Here is a 22,178-nt window from a genome sequence, read left to right as displayed (position 1 = left end):
GCTTATTGACTCAAGAAACTAAGTGGTTTGGTAATTCAGAAGAAGGTATTAGTCTTCCAGCTAGATGATTAAGGGATATTCCATGCAGGAGATGACCTTTGATTTAAGGTTTAAAGGAAGAGTAGAATTTAAACAGGTGGTAAAAAAAGAGAAAGGAGGGAAATCATAAAGATGAAAACCATAGCTAACATTTATTTAATACTTTTTATGTACCAGGCACTGTTCTCTGCACTTTATATGAACTCTGCCATTTAACCCACAACAAGTCTATGAAATAGGTACTATTATTATTCCTGTTTAACACATGAGACAACTGAGGCACAGAAAGATCAAATAACTTACCCAAGGTCACAATGGCTATTACTGGCCCAGCAGTGGACCAGGCTGAATGGACTCCAAAACCAATTTCCCTCTATTCCTTTCCCTTCCTTCTCAGAAATAGTCATTGTCTTGAAATTGGTAACATTCCCAAATTATCTTATACTTTTACGACATACATATACAGCTATAAACAATACATGTCGTATAGTTTAAATTTTACGTACATGTGGCCACTTCACACATATTCAATGCTCTTTTTCACTAAGCATCATGTCTTTGAGATTTATTAATTCAGACACTGTATATTTATTGTTGGTATTTTACTGTGTCCATTCCTCTCCTTATGGTTAATAAGGATGTTTCCAAAATTCGTTAAATGCTTTTTATTAACGATTGTCTCTTTTTGCATTCTCGTTGTCTTTTTGTTTTACCACCTTTTTTATTCATTTACCAAATTTTGGTCGGCAGGAGTATAAGCAGGTTACATAAAGGACTGAAGCAGAAACAAAAGTCGAAATCAGATTCTGAAGGATACCAAAAGTTTTTGAATGAAAAGCTTCTGATTGGTTTTTCAGCAGGACAGAGACAGTACCAGAAGTATAATTTAGGAAGAAATAATCTAGAAATGATGGGAATGAATTGGAAGAGGGAACGTCTAGAAGGTGAGATGGCAGCTAGGAGAGGAATTAAATAATCAAAGGGCACAATACTCAAATACGATAAAAGTAACCAGAAACAAAAGTGGTAGGAACATGAAAAGAAAGTTATGTTTAATATATACCTTTTTATACTTGATCAGGCACCTACCCTCAAGCAGTACCTTAACCAACTGATAATTTTTGAGACTTTTTAAAGAAAAGAAAATTCTTCATAATCTAGCCTTTACTTTATAGTTGTATATTATCACTACTTTATTTATGAACACCAACTATAATTCTTTGGTCCTAACAGTATGTAGCTTTCCCAGCAGTTCATACCCCTCCTCTTTCTATATTCTCTCATACTGAATATTCATCTGGCACTATTATTCAAGAGAGATCCAACTGAATAAATCTAATAAGTATTCTTTTTAGAATAGGAATGGTTCACCAGGTTACTACAAAGCGTCAACTATATTGTTTAAACCCTCTGTTGTGTTTAATGCTTATCAAGCAAAATTCTGATGACCAATTAATCTACTAGATATTTTTTTTTTTGAACAGGTGAGGGGATAGCAACCCTTGGCAGGGTGCGGTCTGCACCACGCTCAGCCAGTGAGTGCACCGGCCATCCCTATATAGGATCCGAACCCGTGGGCTCGGCGCTATAGCGCTGCACTCTCCCGAGTGAGCCACCCGGCTGGCCCTCTACTAGGTATTTTTGACATTCCTATAAATGGCGTAAGTAGAGCCCTTTCTCCCTTACTGACTGTAATATGCAAGCCAAACAGACGTGAGGAAAAAGAACGGTGGTCTTGGTGTCCAGTAAGCTGTGCCACTAAAACTATACACTTTAGTTATATTAGAAATAGAAAGCAGTGCTGACAAAAATGATTTTCTCTCCTCTTTGAACTTTGTTTCATCAGCAAAATAATCCAAGCTCCCAGCAGCCAGCTGATGAAAGCAAGGAAGACTCTTGTCCCGGGCCTCACTCAGTCAAGCTATGAACTGTTTAGTGGCATCACCAAGGAGAAGGCAACTTATACTAGAATTCTGAAACTCTGAAGCCAGCTAGTACCTCCTTGTCGCACGTCTCCACAGTCTTTGATCACAGCTTACAATATCATCCTCTCTTCTCTTCTCTCAATCATCTTCATACTACTCTGCTTCTCCCTAACTCAAACTCCTACTGCTCTTCTTCCTCTCTACATCTTGACTTTAACTGTCTAACGATGTCTCTTGCATATTCCCTTTCTAATGGAAGCTAGTGATTTCCCCGATTTGCACAGCTGAAGTTAGGCAATATCCTCAATATTCTCCCAACGCTGTTTCCAAATTATTATCCCTTTATCCTGGAAATACCGAGATTCATGATGCTCAACTATTCCTCCTAGTCTTTGGTCATTATCCACATTCATTGACAACCTTGGCACCTGACTCAGTATGTCTCTGCCCCAAATCTAATCATGATATTAAAGGTCATTAAAGGAAAATAATCTTTCCACCCCTAGAGGCAGAAATGGACCAAATAATGAAGGAATATCCTTGCCCATAAGAAATAAGCCTGATCCTTGCTTTCTTTGTACTCAAAGTAATAACATAGGACCTACTTTAGAAAACTTATCGCATCAAACGTTAAAGATTTTATGTCTTCACTTGCTCCTGAAGTATCCTTATGAATAAAATCCACATTGTCTGGCCATTCATGACTGAATTTCCATGAATCATGCCAGTGTTTTAATTCTTCTTAGACAGATCATGGTGGTCTTTTAGTATTTCAAAGCTTATAACTCGTCCTTGTGATCCAACATAAGTAAAAAAAAAATTATGATATTTCATAGTATGTATTCATTAGTTTATAAAAATGTGTCAAAAATTTATTTTGCAAAGGTATCACATGTATGTGAAAAAATATTACAAATAGTTCATGGTTACAAAAGTCTCCATGCCATCCCTGATCCCCAAGCAGTCTCTCCTTCAAAGACAACCATATTACCAGTTATTTACCATTCCCATGAGAGTCAGGGCCTATCCAAGCATACAAGTATCTCTGTTTTTAATACACACTGTATTAACACACTGTCCTGCACCGTCCTTCTTAAATACCAATGTCATTTCAGGGATCATGGATGTCCCTCATTCTTTTTAAGAGCTATTATATTCTTTTTTATGACTATGCCATCGTTTATTTAACCAGGCACCTCCAGATGAACATTTAGCTTATTTCTACTCTTATGCTAATATAAACAATACTACAGTGAAAATTCTTGTGCCTAAGATTTGTACTAGGAGCCAGTACACCTCCCAGAGGATAAAGCTCTAAAAATGGAATTAATTGCTTGCTCAAGGGGTATGTGAATTTTTTTATTTTGAAAAATATTAATAAATTGTCCTCCAAAAAAGTGGTACCAATTTGTACATCTACCAACAATGTATCAGAGTGCCTATTTCCCCATACTCTCCCCTACAAGGTTATCGAACTTTTTATCTGTGTCAATCTAAAAAAGTGAATAAAGTATATCATTATGGTTTTAATTTGTACTACTTTTATTATGGATGAAGTTGAACCTGTCCTATATTTCAGAGTATTTGTATTTTCGTGTGCATCTCAAGTACTTTCAAACTGTTTAGTATAGTAATACTGCGATTCCAGAGAATAGTACTACATTTTAACTTAAAGTAATTAACTTTCTGCCCACCTCTATCTGAGGTGATTTGACAGCATTTGGAGATCATCCTGATCAAACAGTCTATAGGTCATTAATGAAAAGATTAAATTCCAGGATGTCTTTTGAAATATAACTCCAGCTGCAAATCCTCGTGTTCTCAGGGCATAAAAATTAATTCGTCGCATAAGCTAAACAATTGGAAAAGAAAGTCATGAGGAATAAGAACTCTATCCTAAAGGTAAATAGCAGCAATTTCTTGCTCACTCATAGTGTGGGATTATTCATACCTTGACACTCCTCCAATACCACAGATTTTAGAAATATGGGCACTTCTCCTGTCTCACAAATTTTTATAAATCTATTTTGTCAAATGAAAGAAAATTTAGGAACTTGTCACAGATTGTGAAGAAGTGACTGCTTTTAATTATGTACAGAAAAGAGTCAAACAAAAGATCTGAGAAGCCCAGCACAAATTTAAGGACTCGGCATAACCTGGATAATGTTTGTATGTGACAGCCTTAGGTCAAAGAACAAAAGGTCTAAGTCTAATTTCAGTATATTTCTAACTGTAATCTTTATAAAATCTCCCCAAAGAGAATGTGTGACTGTTCAGTAGTCTATTATGACCTAGGGATGCGAACATTCCACAGGAAGCCAGACAAGCAAAGCCACCCTATCACTCAGAGGAATTAGGTCATCAAAGAGGGCACTAATCAACCAGGATAATGGTAACCAGAAATAAAGTGGTAGGAACATAAAAATAAATTTATGCTTAATACATGCCACTTGGCTTTTGATCAGGTACCTACCTTCAAGCAGTACTTTTATCAACTGACAATTTTTAGAGACTTTCCTAAAGAATACTCTTCATAATCTAGCTTTAACTTAGATATTCTGTATTATGATTAATTCATGAACAACAACTACAATACCTTAGCTCTAACAGTATATAACTCTTCTGCAGCAGCTGATCATACTGAGTATTCACCTGGTACTATTATTCAACAACAAAGTGTAGATGTGTATATCCAAAAAAAAAAAAAAAAGAGTACAAGAATGTTCAGAGCAGCACTATTGGTAATATTCCACTATTCCAACTCAAACATCCATCAACAAAGTGGATAAATAAATGGTGATTTATTTACAAGAATGGAGTACTATATAGCAACTAAAATTAAGGAGCTACTGCTATATGAAATGGCTTAATCCAATAAAAATAATGATGAATGAAGGAAGCCAGATATAAAAGCGTACATACTGTATGATTCCATTTATATAAGGTTCAAAACAGGCAAAACTAACCTATGGTGATAAAAGTCAGAATAGCAGTCATCTTTGGGGAGGATAGAATCTGGGAAGGGACATGAGGAGATTTCTGTGGTGCAGGAACATTCCCTACTTTGATCTGGGTAAAACTACATGAGTGTGATCATTATATAAGAATTCATTAAGGTATACACTTAAGATCTGCACTCTTTTCTGTAGCTGTGTTTTGCTCCAGTAAAAAGTTTACCTTCAAAAAAAAAAATGTTAGTCTTCACAAGCATGGAACAAGAGAAAACAAAGAAAATGGAGGAATAGATAGAGTGACTGAAAAAATATACAAAACGGAAAGAAAAAAAGTAGTTACCTACTTTTGGTTATGAGGAGAATGCTCTCTAGCACAAAGTTATGCAAACATTTTCCCAATTATTTTTCTTTCTTTAACTTTTCATTATTATGAACAAATTGAATGTTTTCTTTGTCATCAAGATCCATCTCACTTACCTTAGCATCTTACCTGCTTTTGATAAAATTAAGCTCATTCCTCCAGAGCCTGAGCCAGCTTCCAGAACAGTATCACCTGGGTTGATGTTCATCATCAGCAGTATCATACTTAGATCATATGATTGAAGCACAATAGGAGAGACTCAGCAACCAATACGTATGTACGTACTGAGCCCCTGTCGGTTTCCCCCCCCCCCCTGCGTTTAGCTGGTATGGGGATCGAACCCTAGACCTTGGTGTTAACAGCACCACACTCTAACCAACTGAGCTAATTGGCTAGCCCCAGCACTTACCTTTATACACTATGTCGATCACGGAGAAGAAGGGAGGAAAAAAAGGATTAGACTCTGGCCCTGCCTACAAAGACCTTCTGCTTGATGAAGTAAGAGAGATTCAAGAATCAATTAGCTAATAAGGCAGCACTTCAGAACCATACTAAAATTATAGACAATCAGTACAATGGGAGCTCAGGGAAAGAAGGAAGCAGCAGACTGCCCAGCTCAAAGACAAATAGAAGAGAATTTAAAGAAACAGTCACGAGGTAGGAACAGCTTTAAACAAAGCGGAGGGAGAATAAACACAGTTTGCTCATCGCAGGAGGAGAGAAAAGGAGAGATTTAAATGCCAGTCTGAGGCTTTGAACTTGGCCTGGTAAGCAAATTGGGACCATGTCACTGAGGTGATATAAATGGCATTTTATGAAGATTAATATAGGGTACACTGAAGAAAAATCAGAGGCAGGAAGACCAGTTAGGAAGCTGTTAAAGCCCTGTGTGAAATGACGAACTTCTAATTTAGAATTAAGATATTAGGAATAGACCAGAGGACCCATTTGCCAAACACTACAATCTAAGAATTGTTTTTGTTAGTACAACAGGAATCTTACTGAAAATGGTAACAAGAGCTGTTTATTGAAACTTTACCACATGCCAGGCTTCTGTAACTGTGCTAACTGCTTTCATACATGATCTTGTTTAATCAGAATAATAATAGGAGAAAAGTATCATCATCCCTATTATAAAGATGAGAAACTAGAGGTTAAGTAATTTAGCCAAGGTCACACTGCCAGGAATTAAGTGGGAAAGTCAGGATTAGAATTGATGTTGAACTCCAAAGATCCCATTGCTGACCATTACACCACACCAAATCTTAACAGAGAGAACTTTAAATCATCACGTATTTCAATATTCCGCCAATACCAAATCTTCAAAAACTGCTATTAAGCAGCACATCCAACAAGTTTTTACTGTCTTTACCTTCTCTGGGAAAAGCTGCTTGCGAAAATTCTGAAAGGAAGAGGTTTCTAGGGCCCTTCTNCAGAGGACCCATTTGCCAAACACTACAATCTAAGAATTGTTTTTGTTAGTACAACAGGAATCTTACTGAAAATGGTAACAAGAGCTGTTTATTGAAACTTTACCACATGCCAGGCTTCTGTAACTGTGCTAACTGCTTTCATACATTATCTTGTTTAATCAGAATAATAATAGGAGAAAAGTATCATCATCCCTATTATAAAGATGAGAAACTAGAGGTTAAGTAATTTACCGAAGGTCACACTGCCAGGAATTAAGTGGGAAATTCAGGATTAGAATTGATGTTGAACTCCAAAGATCCCATTGCTGACCATTACACCACACCAAATCTTAACAGAGAGAACTTTAAATCAGCACGTATTTCAATATTCCGCCAATATCAAATCTTCAAAAACTGCTATTAAGCAGAACATCCAACAAGTTTTTACTATCTTTTCCTTCTCTGGGAAAAGCTGCTTGCGAAAATTCTGAAAGGAAGAGGTTTCTAGGGCCCTTCTGTCCAATCATAACAAAATTGTGAATTAAGTATAGTTTTGATTGCAAAAGTAAATATTTAACAGGTATAGTCATCTAATTAAAAGCCAAAATGTATTCTTCTGAAGTGCTGGACTAAGGCTTCAACCAAATGACACACAGACATACAATTTTTAAGATGTACTCATCAAAAACTTTTGTTCACAAATGTGTAGTCTTCTCCTCTCCTATGTACCGGGTCCCTTGCTTGGGGTAGAACTGGAAAGTGGGCAGAGACAACTTCACGTAGGAGCAGGAGGCAGCTTGGGCAGTCATTTCAATGGAATGCCTGAGAGAAGGTTGTTCCATTTTCTTGTATATTTCATAGAAGATACAGAAACCTGGTACATTATAAAGTAAAGAAACTTGAGCACACTTTAGTTTTTGCTTCCTGCCATTCATTCAATTAACAAGTTCTCAACAGTGTGAGTTTTCTAGATTGGATCCCACTAAAGACATGAAGGGACATTGCCTTTTATTCATTTCTCTGCCTCCTTACAAAAAGGACTTGAGGCTGGTGGGAGACTTCTCCAGGGTTATGAAATATCACTCTACTACTGAGTTTTCTACGGTTTTAAAAATTCAGGGGTTTTTTGTTGTTGTTTTGTTTTTTTATAGAGGTAATCAAGTTATAAAACTTCAGGTTGTCAAACAACCCTTTTAGACTTACATTTTTTTTTCCGCAAAAGGAATTCTAATCTCTTCCCTAATTAAACCAAAGTATAAAATCTAATCCTCAGACTAAGGTTTTTCATTTTTCCTTCTTAGCCTCAGGTTTTAATGGAACTGCAATTTAGTTATTATTAAGTGACAACAATTTCTACTACCCAATTGTCCTTACATAAATGTTATAATTATGCAAGTCAGCAGAAAAAGGTTAATTAGAAAATATGTCGACTGCTGCCATTTCTATTTCTACTCCAAAGCCAGAAGTGCTTTATATTGACCAATGTGAAATGTTGACATTTCAAAAGTATCTGTTAGGAAGCTAATGTAAAATTGTTCCCACTGACCATCTGTGGGTTCTGCAACACTGGATCAAACCAAACATGGATCAAAAACATTTTTTAAAAAAAACTGCATCTGTACTTAACACATAAAGACTTGTCCTTGCCATCAGTCCCTAAACAATACAGTGTTATAACAATTATTCCATATCATTCGCATTGGATTAGATACTACAAGTAATCTAGAGATGATTTTAAGTGTACCACAGGATGTGCGTAAGTTCTACACAAATTCTACGCCATTTTATATCAGGGACTTGAGCATTCACGGATAAGATTTTGGTATCCCCTGCAGGTACCAAGGGACGACTGTAATTCTAACGGGGAGATCAGCTTTTAAAAATCATTTGAGGTACTCCGTCAAAAAGCACTTCAAAGTGGTAAAGGTTGAAGTCAAATTTCCTGCAGCAAGTATTGGGAGACAAAAAGAAACGTCAACACCTAGCGAGTCCATTTAAACTCCTCCATTGAGTGGCACACCGTGACTTTCATTTGTGATGAACGGAAAGAGAGTGCACTAGAGTTATATCTTTATAATCTCTCGGTTTGGGCCAGTGGGGAGAAAAACGACAAAAAACGAAGCAAGATAAAATTCCAAAAGTCTTTTATTATGACTAAGTTGGAACAGTAAAAAGAGGGAAGAGAAGTGATGTAGACAATGAAAGTTTCCATCAAGAGTTTATGACACCCCATTATCCTAAAGCCCCTGGGGGAAGGTTTTCTTTGTCCCTAAATACACCTTTTCAAATTGGATTCCTACTTAGAACATTCCACTGGTTCCCCACTCGACAAAGAATAAAACTCTCTCTCCAACCACATCTTATATCAGGTCCCTCACCTGACCCACTCAGGCCACAGTAGGAACTCTGCAATACTTCTCCCTCCCCACGAATGCTCCGCTTCTAGGTCTTCGTAAGGCTGCCTCTTCCTTATCTAGTGTCCTATCAAATGTACCTCCTTGGAGACCTTCTCTAATCACCCGAAATAAGTGTTTTCCTCCCTTCCTATCCTACACAATGTCATTGTTAATCTATTTGTTTTCATGGCACTTAGTACTACCTAAAATGACCTTATTCTTTCATTTATTTGTTTGTTCTTTGCCACACCCTCTAGCATGTAAGACCAATGTAGAAAGCAAGGACTAAAACAGTGCCTTGAATCTAGAAGGTGGGCAATGACAGTATTTGCTGAATAAATAATGAATGAATCCTCATCTGGAGAAAGGAGGAGATGTGTTAGAAAGCAACATTCCACTCAAGAACTGTGTCCGAGATTAAGGATTTAAATAAACCAGTGGTAATAGGCAATTAGTATACAATTGAAACTAGGAACTAGGTAGTTAACTCATTTACAAAGAATATTCATTTCATGGATCGTATTTAATGTTAGCTGTTAATACTAGACTTTTTTTTTTTTTTCCTAAAGGGAGAAGTATAGTAATAATATCTAGTGTTGCTAAATACATCTCTAGTAACAGGACTTATTAAACTAAATATGATTATTAAAATGCCTACTACAAAATTGTCCCCCCAAAAGTTCAACATTCTCTTCATTTCTGAATTTGCAAACTTAAGAGTAATGGGGAACAAATCTAAGTATTCATTACGTGCCTAGTGAGTCCATATCACTCTAATAGCAAGGTGTCATTCTCTTCATTTTACAGATTAGGGAATTGAGACTCCCAAATCAGAATTAAAATCTGGTTTATTCTTCCTCATCACAAGATATGTAAAAGCCATGTCCATTGGTTTATTTTTAAGAAGGCTGGGAACAGTAAAAAATTCAAACGTTCCGCGATGTGCTTAGAGTAATCAGGACGGTCATACTGCATCTGACTTTGCTCTTCCTCGAACCAATACCACCTAATCCCTACCGCATTAGCTTTGGCTATGTTATGGCAGACCCTTTTTTCATCAATAGTGCATAGTCTTCCAATGCCGGCCTCCTCAGCATGAACTGCTTACCAGAGGAACCCCTGAGTATCTAGCCAGGAAACTTCCCCACGACCTCGCTGAATGGGACTGCCCCCCAGTGACTATTTAAGTATCCGGAATTTCTCAACTTAAACAATTTCTTAAATTGTGTTTCTCGCTTCCCAGTCTCAGCCAAAAGCAGCTCCCCAGAGAAAAAAATACAAGGAAGTGGGACAAAATCCCAACAGTTTACATTTCTGGACAATGGGAAATTTTCTCTATTTTCTCCAAGAGGTACATGCTAAAGGACTGCACCCTTTTTCTAAGCAAAAACAACAGATGGCCTAAACAGATAAAAGGTGGTGCCCAAGGGAAGTTAAGGGGGAGGGCTAATCATAGACAAGGCACATGCACATTTGACTGTTTCAAGGATTGGCCTAAGCTTGGATATCCCCGCCTGCTAAGCATATAAATATGATCTTTTGTGTTACAATAAATGGAACTGCCTGACAGAACCCCCACTATGTGCGTATGTGTTTGTTCCCTATCTGGGAGAGCAGCGGCGTGCTCACCCATCTCTTGGAATCTCTTTTCGCCCTGCGTCCTGGCAGGGAGAAAAGGACAATCCCTTTGGCCCCAAACTCTAGGGAAAGGAAAAACCTGTTGGGTTCCCGTGCAGCTGCCAGAGATGCCCAACAGCTGGTGCCCCATGTGAGGAAGGCGCGTCATACCACTTTCACCTTTTCCTTTCCACGGGGATGGCCAGAAATGCCACACCATCCTTAAAGACGGATGACAAAGACGTCATGACGTACAGTGCAGAGCTTCAGAAAGAAGGAGCACGTTCAAGAGAAATCTGCTATCGGGGTGAATACCAATGGCCTCCAGGTCATGTCTTTCCTTTTACTTTCATTTCTTTCTGTCTTCTCCTTTTTAGTTTTTGGCCATGGGGAATTCTCAAGAGAAACCCAGCAATCCAGCCCTTAAGGCTCTAAAGTATTTGTTAAAAAGTAGGGGGTTAGAGCTTTCAGATGCTGCTGTTGCCACAACTTGGGCAGCTGTTCTATCTATAGCACCTTGGGTGCTGTGAGCTGATTTGTTCTTGTATGATACCTGGGACCGTATTCAGGCCCTGGCTCAGAAGAGGGAAGTCCAACAGGGAGTCGGGCCACCCTTAGGCTTTTTTCCCATTGTATCCACCCTTAAACTATGTTTTAAGCCTAGCAATGAAGACGACTCAGACTCCCCGTGTACAGAGTGCATTTGGACAGATTTGCTGAGGAGCAAGAACAGGAAAATACAATTAGTGAACAGAGTTATCAACAGCCTGAACCAGCGGCCGATGGGGCCCCTTGTGCAAAGCTCTATCCTGACATTTCCTTTTTTGGTGATAAGTTAGAAGAAAAGCAGGGTCATAAGACTCTGCTCCAAAATACCAATTGGGCTAAATTTGAAAGCCCACCCCCGCCTTTTTCCAAACAACCCCAAGCTTTTCTGGTTTCAGCTCCTCTTTTTGGTAAACCAGAACCACTTGAAGATACATGGGGAAATCCCATAGATCAACTAAAACTTTCATTTCAAGCCTACCCTGTAAATGTTAATCCAGGGGGCAACAGACCAGCCCCTTGGTATCCTTGGGAAGACCAGGATTTAAAAGAAATAAAAAAGGCTGTTGCCAAGGATGGCCCTAATTCTCCATGGGCAGAAACTATCCTTCAGGGAGTAGCCCATTGGCCCTGCACCACTCAGGACTGGAAGAAGTTATGTAAGGCAGTCCTCCCCCATAAGGATTAGTGCCATGCCCAAACAGAAAGGAATCAAGCAGCCAATCCTGCCATCCCAGCTACCTTTGGCATGTTGTCCGGAACTGCATATCAATATAGTACAGGAACCCAATAGGTGGCAATCCCGCCTCCTTACCAAGACCAGGTCAGGGCTGCCACCTTAGCTTCCTGGGCAAAGCTCACAGATGGCCCCACAGAGCCCCCAATTGCTGGAATAACCTTTTATCTGTTTAGGCCATCTGTTGTTTTTGTTTAGAAAAATTGCGTGGTCCCATAGTTCGCCCTATGGTGAGGGACCCTAGGTTGCACCTTATAAGGGCCGTTAGCTGACCCCACAAGCCTGGATGGCCTGTTAAGGTGGATATTAGAGTGGTGAGCCAAGGGGAAGTTCTAAACCAGCCTTCAAACCAGCCCGAATTGGCCTCTCTTTCACTCCTACATTTTTCTAATCCTTCTCTTAATTTAGCTAAACAATCTTTAACAATGCTGGAATGGTCTGCGTAAAAACAACATTCTTCTTTGAGGGCTGCACATACTCCTCATTGTTGCAGAAACAGCAAGCCCAAGCCCCTTCTGTTCATGCTTGGTTAGCCAGAGTGTGTGGAGAAGAGGGTGGACTTGCTTCTCCAATCATGGGGAAGACCACTACCAGAAGATAAGCTTGCTTCGTTGTGGACTTTCCTGGAAAGCATAAGAAAGGTTTTCCTCAGGGTCGTTATCACCCTGGGCAGTGGGTGAGAACTTGAGATTTCTGGCAGGCACCCATATAGGGTTAGGCTCGTTGAAAGGAAAAATACATCCAAATCCTCTGCCCATTGTTAAGAGTGGGTCGGGGCCACTCCATTGTCCTGAAAGGGATCTTTCCATTGCACCTGAATGGCAGGACGTGGGGATTGGCTTGACCAGTGTTTTTGGAAAGCAGTTATTGGCTCATGTTTTGGAAAATTTTAAATATTTAATGTAAATAATGCCATTCCTAACTGATGGTGGGGCTAATAATTCCCCCTTACTCTTTTAAAAGTTGATTCTTTAGATTCTCATGGTGACGTCCTATTATGGGTTGTCCCTGAGGATTGTAAGGGATGCCAGTGGAGTGGCGTATGTTCCAAGTGGATGAAAAATCTTGGAAGGCTTTCCTAAGAAAGCAAGGGCCATTTTCTGTTTTAACTTGACTGGGGAGGCCGAGTGTGGTAAAACATTGTAATAAATGACTTTGTGAATGTTTAGCCTTTTCCCCTATGTAGGCTGTACTGTTAATCGGGCCCTTGGAAGTTGGTAGATGGGACCGAAAAGGCTAATCTTTCATACCTAAGTGGATGGAGAGCGATGGAAAAAAGCAGTCCTTGAGATGAATGATCATGACATGCAAGTGGCTGGGGATGGCAGTGGCCCAAGGTAGGCCCCGCAAAGGAGTCCACATAATAATCATCCTTTTGTTTATCTCTCTAAGATCTTGGAGCATTCTCCATTTTCCTGAAGCCTTTTTTATTACAAAAACGGGCATGTTCCAAGGGCTGACAGTGGGTCGAATGTGTCCCAACCTTGGATAATATCTCCTAAAGCCTGTAGTTTGTGAGAAGGGAGTGGCCACTGCTCCACTCATATTGGAGGTCCGTCTCTCCATTTAATCTGGGGGACCAGGGGAGCAGTGGCCTCTAGAATTCCGGGTGAACCCTGATTCTGGGGAGGGGGTGTTGAGCTCACATTCTGTCATTAGGGTGATAGCGGGTGTTGAACTGTTGTTGGTATTCTTCCTTATCTAAAAGCTCATCATAAAAGCCCTTATGATCGGTGGTGATGTAAGAATGTGCCTGGCCAAGGATATCTTGTCTTAAAAGATTAGCAGTAAGTCTGCAAGCAAAGAGGGACTTCACCTCCCCAGTAGTGCCATCTGCATCTCTCCATTTTAACCATCCTTTTGTTTCAAAGGATGGTGTTTCACCTCCTACCCAGAGGATTTGAAGCCCAGGGACAACATCCCAGCTAGGAGGCACTTCCTCTTGGCGGAGGACAGTTCGATCTTACCCTGTATCAATTAAGCATCGGAACCTTTTACACTCGATGGTGATGTCCATTACTGGCCTTACTCCAGGGACTATAGGGACTGTCCAATTCGCCCTGGGCCCTTTTCGCTGGTTACTTTTATGACTCCCTTTGGGCGACAGGTTTGGGGTCGCCCCTGGCTTAGTTTAAAGGATTTCCATCTTGTCAAATTTGGACCTACAGTCCTTTTTCCAATGTAACCCTTTTTTACATTGGGGGCAAAGCGTGGTAGGGTTTTTTTTGCCTTTAGCCTAGGGAAATTGGCTTTTAAAATGACCTTGTCTTCTAGGGCCACCCTGTCGCTCACTCGGGAGAGTGCGGTGCTGATAGCACCAAGGCCACGGGTTCCGATCCTATATAGGGATGGCCGGTTTGCTCACTGGCTGAGCGTGGTGCTGACAACACCAAGCCAAGGGTTGAGATCCTCTTACCGGTCATCTTTAAAAAAAAAAAAAATGACCTTGTCTTCTGCAACCAAAACATTGTCCCTTGAAGGGTGGGGAAGTATTGTTTCCCGAGGGGATAAGGGCGGCAAACGCCTTGAAGGCTTCAGTTAAGTTTTGTGTCTGACCCTGCAAGGCTGTGGATAATGCCCTGGCTTGAAAATGATGACTCCTTACCTCCTTGGAAGTGATAACCCACTTCTCCATGGATCAATCCCTTAAGCCTGCGCAAGCCAACTTATGATCAGTGGTCGTTCCATCCCATACAAGCCTCTTAACAAACTGATCTCTGAGTGGGCCGGGGGGAAATTTTCTTTGTATAATTTGCTCTATCCTAACAAAAAAGGAAGGGGTCCTGTGCACCTGTCGGAGATGCCCAACAACATCCTACTTTTAGATTTAAATATTATAGTTGAATAGATAATATATACATATTGAATAAAATTCAAAAAGTGTAAGGATATATGAAAAGGTAAATGTCATTTTTCTATGCTTTCAGCCTCCTAAAAAGCAGCCACTCTTACTATTTCTCAAAAGATGGCGTGTTTATTTTCCACCAGAGTATCATTTATCTTCTCATTTTCTTCACGGTGCTTCTGCCACACATTTTTTTTATTTTTTTAATTTCTTTGCATTTGCATTTTGTCAATTTTTCTTTTATGGCTTCTGGGATTTATGTCATACTCAAAGGCCTTCCCTAATAAGGCCTTGTTGTTTTAAATTCCCCATGACTTATTCTAGTATTTTTATGTCTTCATTTTTTTGTATTAAAATCTTTGATTCAGCTGGAACTAGTGTGATCCTAAAGACTGAGAAACGGATCCAAGCAGGTTTTTCCCAGGTTCCTGTCACATGTATCCCAACATTATTAATTGAAGAGTGTATCTTTTCTCCATTCATATAAAATATCAAATTTCTCCTCCTAGATCTGAGGATATTTCTGGACTCTATTTATGAGCCAGTACCTCAAGGTTTATGTTATGTTTTAAAACCTGGGAGTTCTAATACTTTCTAATTACCGTTTTCAGATTTTTCTTGGCTAGTTTTACATGTGAATTTTAGAACCAGTTATCAAGTTAAAAAAAAAAAAAAACTTGTCCAACCACGTATTAATATGATATTTAAATTATATATTAATTTAGGGAGAACCAACTTCTTTATAATATCCACTTTAACTATATAAGAACTAGTATCCCCTTTCCTTTTTGTTCACGTTTCTGTTTATATCCTGCATTCTTCTTTATGGCATTTTTATATATTGTTTTCATAATTGGTAAGTTTTTTTCTAAGTTAGAAAGTACTTTACCTTTTTTCCCTGATATGATTGGGATTGTTTCTCCCAATATACTGTGTTACATGTAGTGTGTATATAAAATGGCTATTAATTTTTGAATTATTTTTTATGAATTTTTAATTTTTAAAAAGTTTCATTTTAATATTTATATCCAGCCACATGACTGAATTATTTTGTATCTAATAGTTTTTCATTTCTTTTCTAGGGTTTTCCAGATATAAATGATATAACCTGCAAACAGTTATGAGTTTACCTCCTCCTTTCCAAATTTTCATACCTTATTTTTCTTGTGTAGCTCTATTGACTAGTATCTCCAGAAGAATGTTAGATAACAGTGGTGGTACTAAATGGTATCCTTTGTTTCTGACTTTTTACACCTCTAGTGTTACTTCACAAAACCACAATGCTGATTTCGAATGAGATGTACTTTGTTTTATCACAGGAATCTAACTGTTCACACTAAAAGATTTTTCAATCAGGAATGGATATTGAATTTTGTCAAGACCTTTTTCATCATCCTTAGAATTGATCATGTGATTTTTCTCCTTTGACCATCAACACGGTGAATTACCACAATAGATTTCCTGATACTGAACCATCCTTATATTTCAGATATCCACTAGGTAATGGTATATTCATTTTGCTGTTGTACTCCTGGTTTCTATTTAACCTTGTATTATGTGGTTATTTACAGGTAGGATTGATTTTTAGTTCCTTATTTATGTTTAACTTTTAAAATTTTGGCATGAATTTTAGATTCATTCCGTAAAAAATGCATTTCTTCCTCTTCTACATGCTGAAAAAGTTCGAATACTGAACATGTGTTTAAACGTTCAACACTGAAGTTGCCTGTGCCTTTAAATTTTGCTGGGATGATTCACCTGTGAAATCATATGTGCTTGGTGCATGTGGGGATGGGGTGGGAAGAAAGAATTTTTACTTTCCTGTCCTATGGTAGCTGGCATCCTTCGATTTTTCGTATCTTGTTTAGGGTAATTTTTGGTAATACATTATTTACTGACAATTATCAATTTTATCGGCATATATGGATATTTACAGACAACCGAGCAAATTAATGTCACATTATTCTTCTAATTTCCATTGCAAGTATAACTATGCCCCCATTCTCTGATATTTTGTATCTGTGCTTTCATTTAGAAATTATGGAATGAACGATTTAGATCTCTTAGAAGAATATGAATTTTTATTAGCTATTTCTGGAGGAACTGAAATAAAAATTACCTCAGGCATAATTCCTCTTAAATATGAAATAATAGTTATAACTTTTATATACATTTTAGCTGCGTGCAAACATCTTTTAATAAAAATACCTTTTTGGATCCATTTCTTGATGCTGTTTAACATGTTTGTTCTCAAATTCGCGAACATTATCCACACCAATTTCTTTACAGAAGTGTTAAAAAATATCATCTTCTAACTCTTAAATTATTTTAAAACAGCTAGTTTAATAATTTTAGGAAACATATAGACAAATGCTTGAATATAAATTTTTCCCTCATTTTTCTTCAGATTATGTCAAAAACTAATTCTACCAAACATTCCTGTATTCTGAGGAGCCAGTGCTTTCTCTTCCTTTAAGTCCATAAACTATGTCCATCAATTTTCAAATTTCTTATGCAGAAAACCCATAAAGAAAACTTGCAAACTGGCCTTACTAAGTGTTTGGTTTTATAAAGTGTTTAATATAAAATTGGAATAATTTAGTCATTCACTTTAGTCACACCAAAATATAACATTCGATGTAAACAGAGAAAACATTCTTTATCTATGAGTGATACTGCAGCATCTTAGGCAGTATAAAAAAGAGAGGAATAGAGCAGAGAATTAAGAATCAAAAAAGATGTGGGAAAACTAGAGTGAGCTAAATCCACCAAAGTGAAATTCAACTCAAATATTTTTAAACTCCTGAGTTTCTGTACAATTATAGGATGAGAGAGACATGTCTTAACAGCAGGGCATGTTAAGAACTTTCAGATTTTAGTTGAATGTGCATTAAATATAAATGTAATAAGACTGATACAGTAGATTGATCCAAATAGCACAAGTAGATAATCCCAATCATGGAAAGTTATAATCACATGCACAGAGTCCCATGATACTCTGTACTGGTGAGAAAATATTTTGACATTATGCTCCCTTCTGGGCATGACAACAACAAAAAAGTGCATGTGGGGATGGGGTAGGAAGCATTTTCCAGAGGATGATTACCAAAACTGGCCTTAAATGCATGGTAATGTGAAATGATGAAAGAAATTAGGGATATTTAACCTGAAAAAGAGATAATTAAAGAGCAGCATGAGTCCGGTTTCAAATCATGTGATAAAAGCAGAACTAAAAGCAATGGGGTGAAGTTACAGAGTCGTGATCTGACGAAAAACACTTGGAAGATTAGAGATAACCAACTGGGGTAAAAATTAGAAAGTTCCTGTCACTGGATAAACAGAGGCTAGATAACCAAATCTTTATTGCCCCAAGAGTCAAGCACCATGCCTGGCATTTAATAGATGTTAGAAAAAAATAACTACAGAGTAATTGAGGAGCCTTAAAAGATAACTGGAATGACCGTTCTTTCCCTCCTGGTGTCAAGGACTGTGGGGGAAAGGAAGAGACTAATTTTTCCAATAGGCATCGAGAGGTTGAACAGAAGGGGGTGTGCACTGTTCACTGCAGCTTAAGATGGGCAATAGTGGTTCTCAAAAGATGCAAGGAAACTAATTTGGCAAACCAATAAAACTTAGCATACGTGTTCTCTCTGATAGGACAGTGTTTACTATATCATCCTTTGCTTTAGCACACATTCAAGAAGTCCTAAATCTGGTATGGGGTCTAGAACTATATTCTGTATGTCATTCAATAATAAATATAACATTTACGACCTCATCAATCTTTTCTTGGAATTCTTTAATTCTTTGTTGTCTTTCTTTGATTCCTTAGCTCAACTTAATACATAGAGACTCAATATTTACTAGTTCACTTTGTAGCTGAGATTGTTCCTAATAACAAAGGAGAAAAGATTTTTAAACATGAATGATAGGTGTCTTTAGAATAAAAGAGGTACCCATGAGTTAAGAGGAATTCAAGTATAGTTGGATAACAAGATTAAGTACCATAAATATAATTAAAGGACAATAGTATAACCTCAATCATAAGGGAAACTATCTAAAAAGTACATGATGCTATCTATTGAATTCCTGAAACTCTGCTGTTGTTCTAATTTCCATCACATTTTGTGTAAGTCTGTAATACGCAGTAAAAAGTAGCAAGGTGCTTTTTTATCATCTCTAGTTCACTCTGTGAATATATATATATATATATTTTGTCTTTTTTTTTTTTTTTTGTCTTTTTCCGTGTCTGGCAACGGATCGCAACCCTCAGTGTTGCCCCCGTACCGGACCGGGGACTGGCAACGGGATCGCAACCCTTGGTGTTGCTCCCGCGCCTCGCTCAGCCAGTGAGCGGGAAACGGTCCCACTCTGTGAATATTTGAGTCGTGCATGAGTTCCTTGTACTACAGTCTGTATTTGTTTCTAATCTGTTTCTTTGTGGAGTGTCCTCATTAAATCCTAAAAAAAGAAGAGAATTATAAGAACATTTTACAGTAGAAAAGCACTTTCTCTTTTGAAATTGCTTTCACGTGTAATAATTCACTGATTTGTACATACAACAACACCCTACCTCCCCTCCTTCTTTTTTTTTTTTTTTTTTTTTTTTAAAGATGACCGGTAAGGGGATCTCAACCCTTGGCTTGGTGTTATCAGCACCACGCTCAGCCAGCGAGCAAACCGGCCATCTCTATATGGGATCCGAACCCATGGCCTTGGTGTTATCAGCACCGCACTCTGCCAAGTGAGCCATGGATCAGCCCACCTCCCCTCCTTTTTATAAGAGACCAGGCGATTAAGTACATTAGCCATCTGGAATAACCAAGGTGCCATATAAACTCCTCAAAAAACTAATAAACTTTCCAACAGGAAAGGACTAGGTATGAAAAATGAAGAACGGGGAGTGGACTTGTTCCCCTCAACACAGAGAAACAGCATCAGCAGGATGGCGTGACTCACTGCCTCACTTTCCAGGCATCTTTGTCTTTCTGCTTGACACCCTACCTCCCCTCCTTCTTATAAGAGACCAGGCGTTTATGTACAATAGCCATCTGGAATAACCAAAATGCCATATAAACTCCTCAAAAAACTAATATACTTTCCAACAGGAAAGGGCTAGGTATGAAAAATGAAGAACGGGGAGTGGACGTGTTCCCCTCAACACAGAGAAACAGCATCAGCAGGACGGCGTGACTCACTGCCTCACTTTCCAGGCATCCTTGTCTTTCTGCTTGCCTCCCCCATTCCCTTCTCCCGTCCCTCACATTATTACTCAAGCAAATTAACTCCCTTGTACATGTTCTGTATTTTTACTCCAAGTCCTTATGACATACAAGTACGCGAGGTACCATGCAATAAATTCCCTGGGTGAAATTTGTGGGTCAAAAGTATTCACGTTTTTATTTTAATAGCTGATACTGGATTGCTTTCCCAAAAGGTGTAATAATTCACATTTCTATAACTAATGTGAGTACCCTTTTCCTTACATATCCACCTGCAATAAGCATTTTACATATATATTTATTGTCCATATCTTATCGATAGGCATAAAGTAATCTTAACTTGTATTCCCTTGAGTACTATATTCTATATAAAACATTTCTTTATGTTTATTGACCACATGGATTTCTTCTTTCATTGAATTATCTAATCCTATCTCTCGCCCAGGTGTTTCTATCATAATGTCTTCTTCATGTCATTTGCAAAGAGTTCTTCTATAGGAAACAGCCTATGCTCTTCATTGAAAACTTGTTTATAAATGTACACAATGGCTTTTATCCTGATTTAAAAATTATTTTACATTCATCTTTAATCCATCTAGAATTCATATATGTCATAAGATGGGGCACAAAATTACTTTCTTTAGATGTGCTAATACCATTTATTAAATAACCTATCCTTTTGCCTCTAAACTGAAATGTCATCTTTCTTATATACCGAGTTGTCAAATATACTGGGCTCTACTTTTGGAATTCCTAGTGTTGCTATGTATCCATTTCTATGCCAATACTACATCAACTAGATTCTGATTGTTTCTCAGAGTATTCTGTGTGCCAGCAGGGGAAGTCCTACCTCACTCTCTTTTATTATATATTTTTTGACTAATCTCAAGAAAATTCACTTGTAAGAACTAGAATATCATTTTATCAATTAAAATGCTCTGTCCTCTGCTATTTTTTGTCATGTCAGAACTCTGGGTCACTGTTTGCCACCATCAAGGCCTTCACCAAATGTGTTCCATAGACTTTGGACTTCCCAGGCTCCAAAACTAGTTTTCTCAGTGTCAGCTTCAAGTTGGCACACAGCCCTTCTGCATGTCAGTCTCCAAATTTTCGGAGTAAACAATTATGTCATCTGCCAACAAGGACAGTTTTAGAGTGCATGCCGATCAGAGTGGTGCCCAGCTGGAGAATCCGAAGATCTATGGAGACCATGCCCCCTGTGGTGCCAGCATATGACCCAACAGAGATGTTTGATATCCTCTTTTTAAAAATGTGAAATTTTGAGCTACCCGGAGTACTTCTGGTCAAGATGGCGGAAAAGACGGTCCCTATCTTCACTCCCAGAAATCAACTGATTTACAACTATAAAAACATAACATCAGTGCACACGGAACCAGGAGACATCCAGCAGGGGAGGCAGAAGCTCCATGGAGACCACATGTCCTGCGGGGCCGCCATCACGCGATCCAGCAGATAGGCTTCACTGCCACCACCAGGCTCCATTCCCCGCCTGGCCCATTGTGCATGAAGCTGGGAGACGTACAGGAGGGGAGGCGGAGGCTCTGCAGAAAAGACACACCCTGTGGGGCCACCACTGCTTGATCCAGCAGGTAGGCTTCACCGCTGGCACCCGGCTCCTTTCCCAGCCTGGCCCAGTTCAAACAGAGCAGGGTGACATCCAACGGGGGAGGCAGAAGCTCCTTAGAGACCACACCACCACCACATGATCTAGCAGCCAGGCCCAGTGCATACGGAGTAGAGAGATGTCCAGCAGGGGAGGTGGAAGCTCTGTAGAGACTACACACGCTGTGGCGGGGCCGCTGCCACACGATACACCAGCTCCATCCCAAGCCCTTCCCAGCAAGCACAGAGCAGGGAGACATCCAGCAGAGGAAGGGGAAGCTCTGCAGAGACCACACACTTTGCGGTGACTCCACGCAACCCAGCAGCCAGGCCCAGTGTACACGGAATAGGGAAATGTCCAGCAGGGGAGGTGAAAGCTCAGGAGAGACCACACACCCTGTGGTACCACCCCATGACCCAGCAGCCTGGCCGAGTCCAAGCTGACCAGAGAGGTGGCTCCCTGGGGAAGCCCAAGACACGAGGCAACCACACATGCAAGGCA

The 22,178-nt window shown here is 39.1% G+C and overlaps 1 pseudogene; it reads right to left on the bottom strand.

Annotated features, from left to right (window-relative positions):
- Nucleotides 1–14,003, bottom strand: part of LOC103605413 — a 19,841-nt pseudogene extending 5,838 nt beyond the window's left edge.
- Between the last annotated feature and the right edge of the window lie 8,175 nt (nt 14,004–22,178).

Source organism: Galeopterus variegatus, unplaced genomic scaffold, assembly GCF_000696425.1.
Source record: "Galeopterus variegatus unplaced genomic scaffold, G_variegatus-3.0.2 Scaffold5795, whole genome shotgun sequence".
NCBI classification, from domain to species: Eukaryota; Metazoa; Chordata; class Mammalia; order Dermoptera; family Cynocephalidae; genus Galeopterus; species Galeopterus variegatus.
This window is presented reverse-complemented; position numbering and strand designations above follow the sequence as displayed.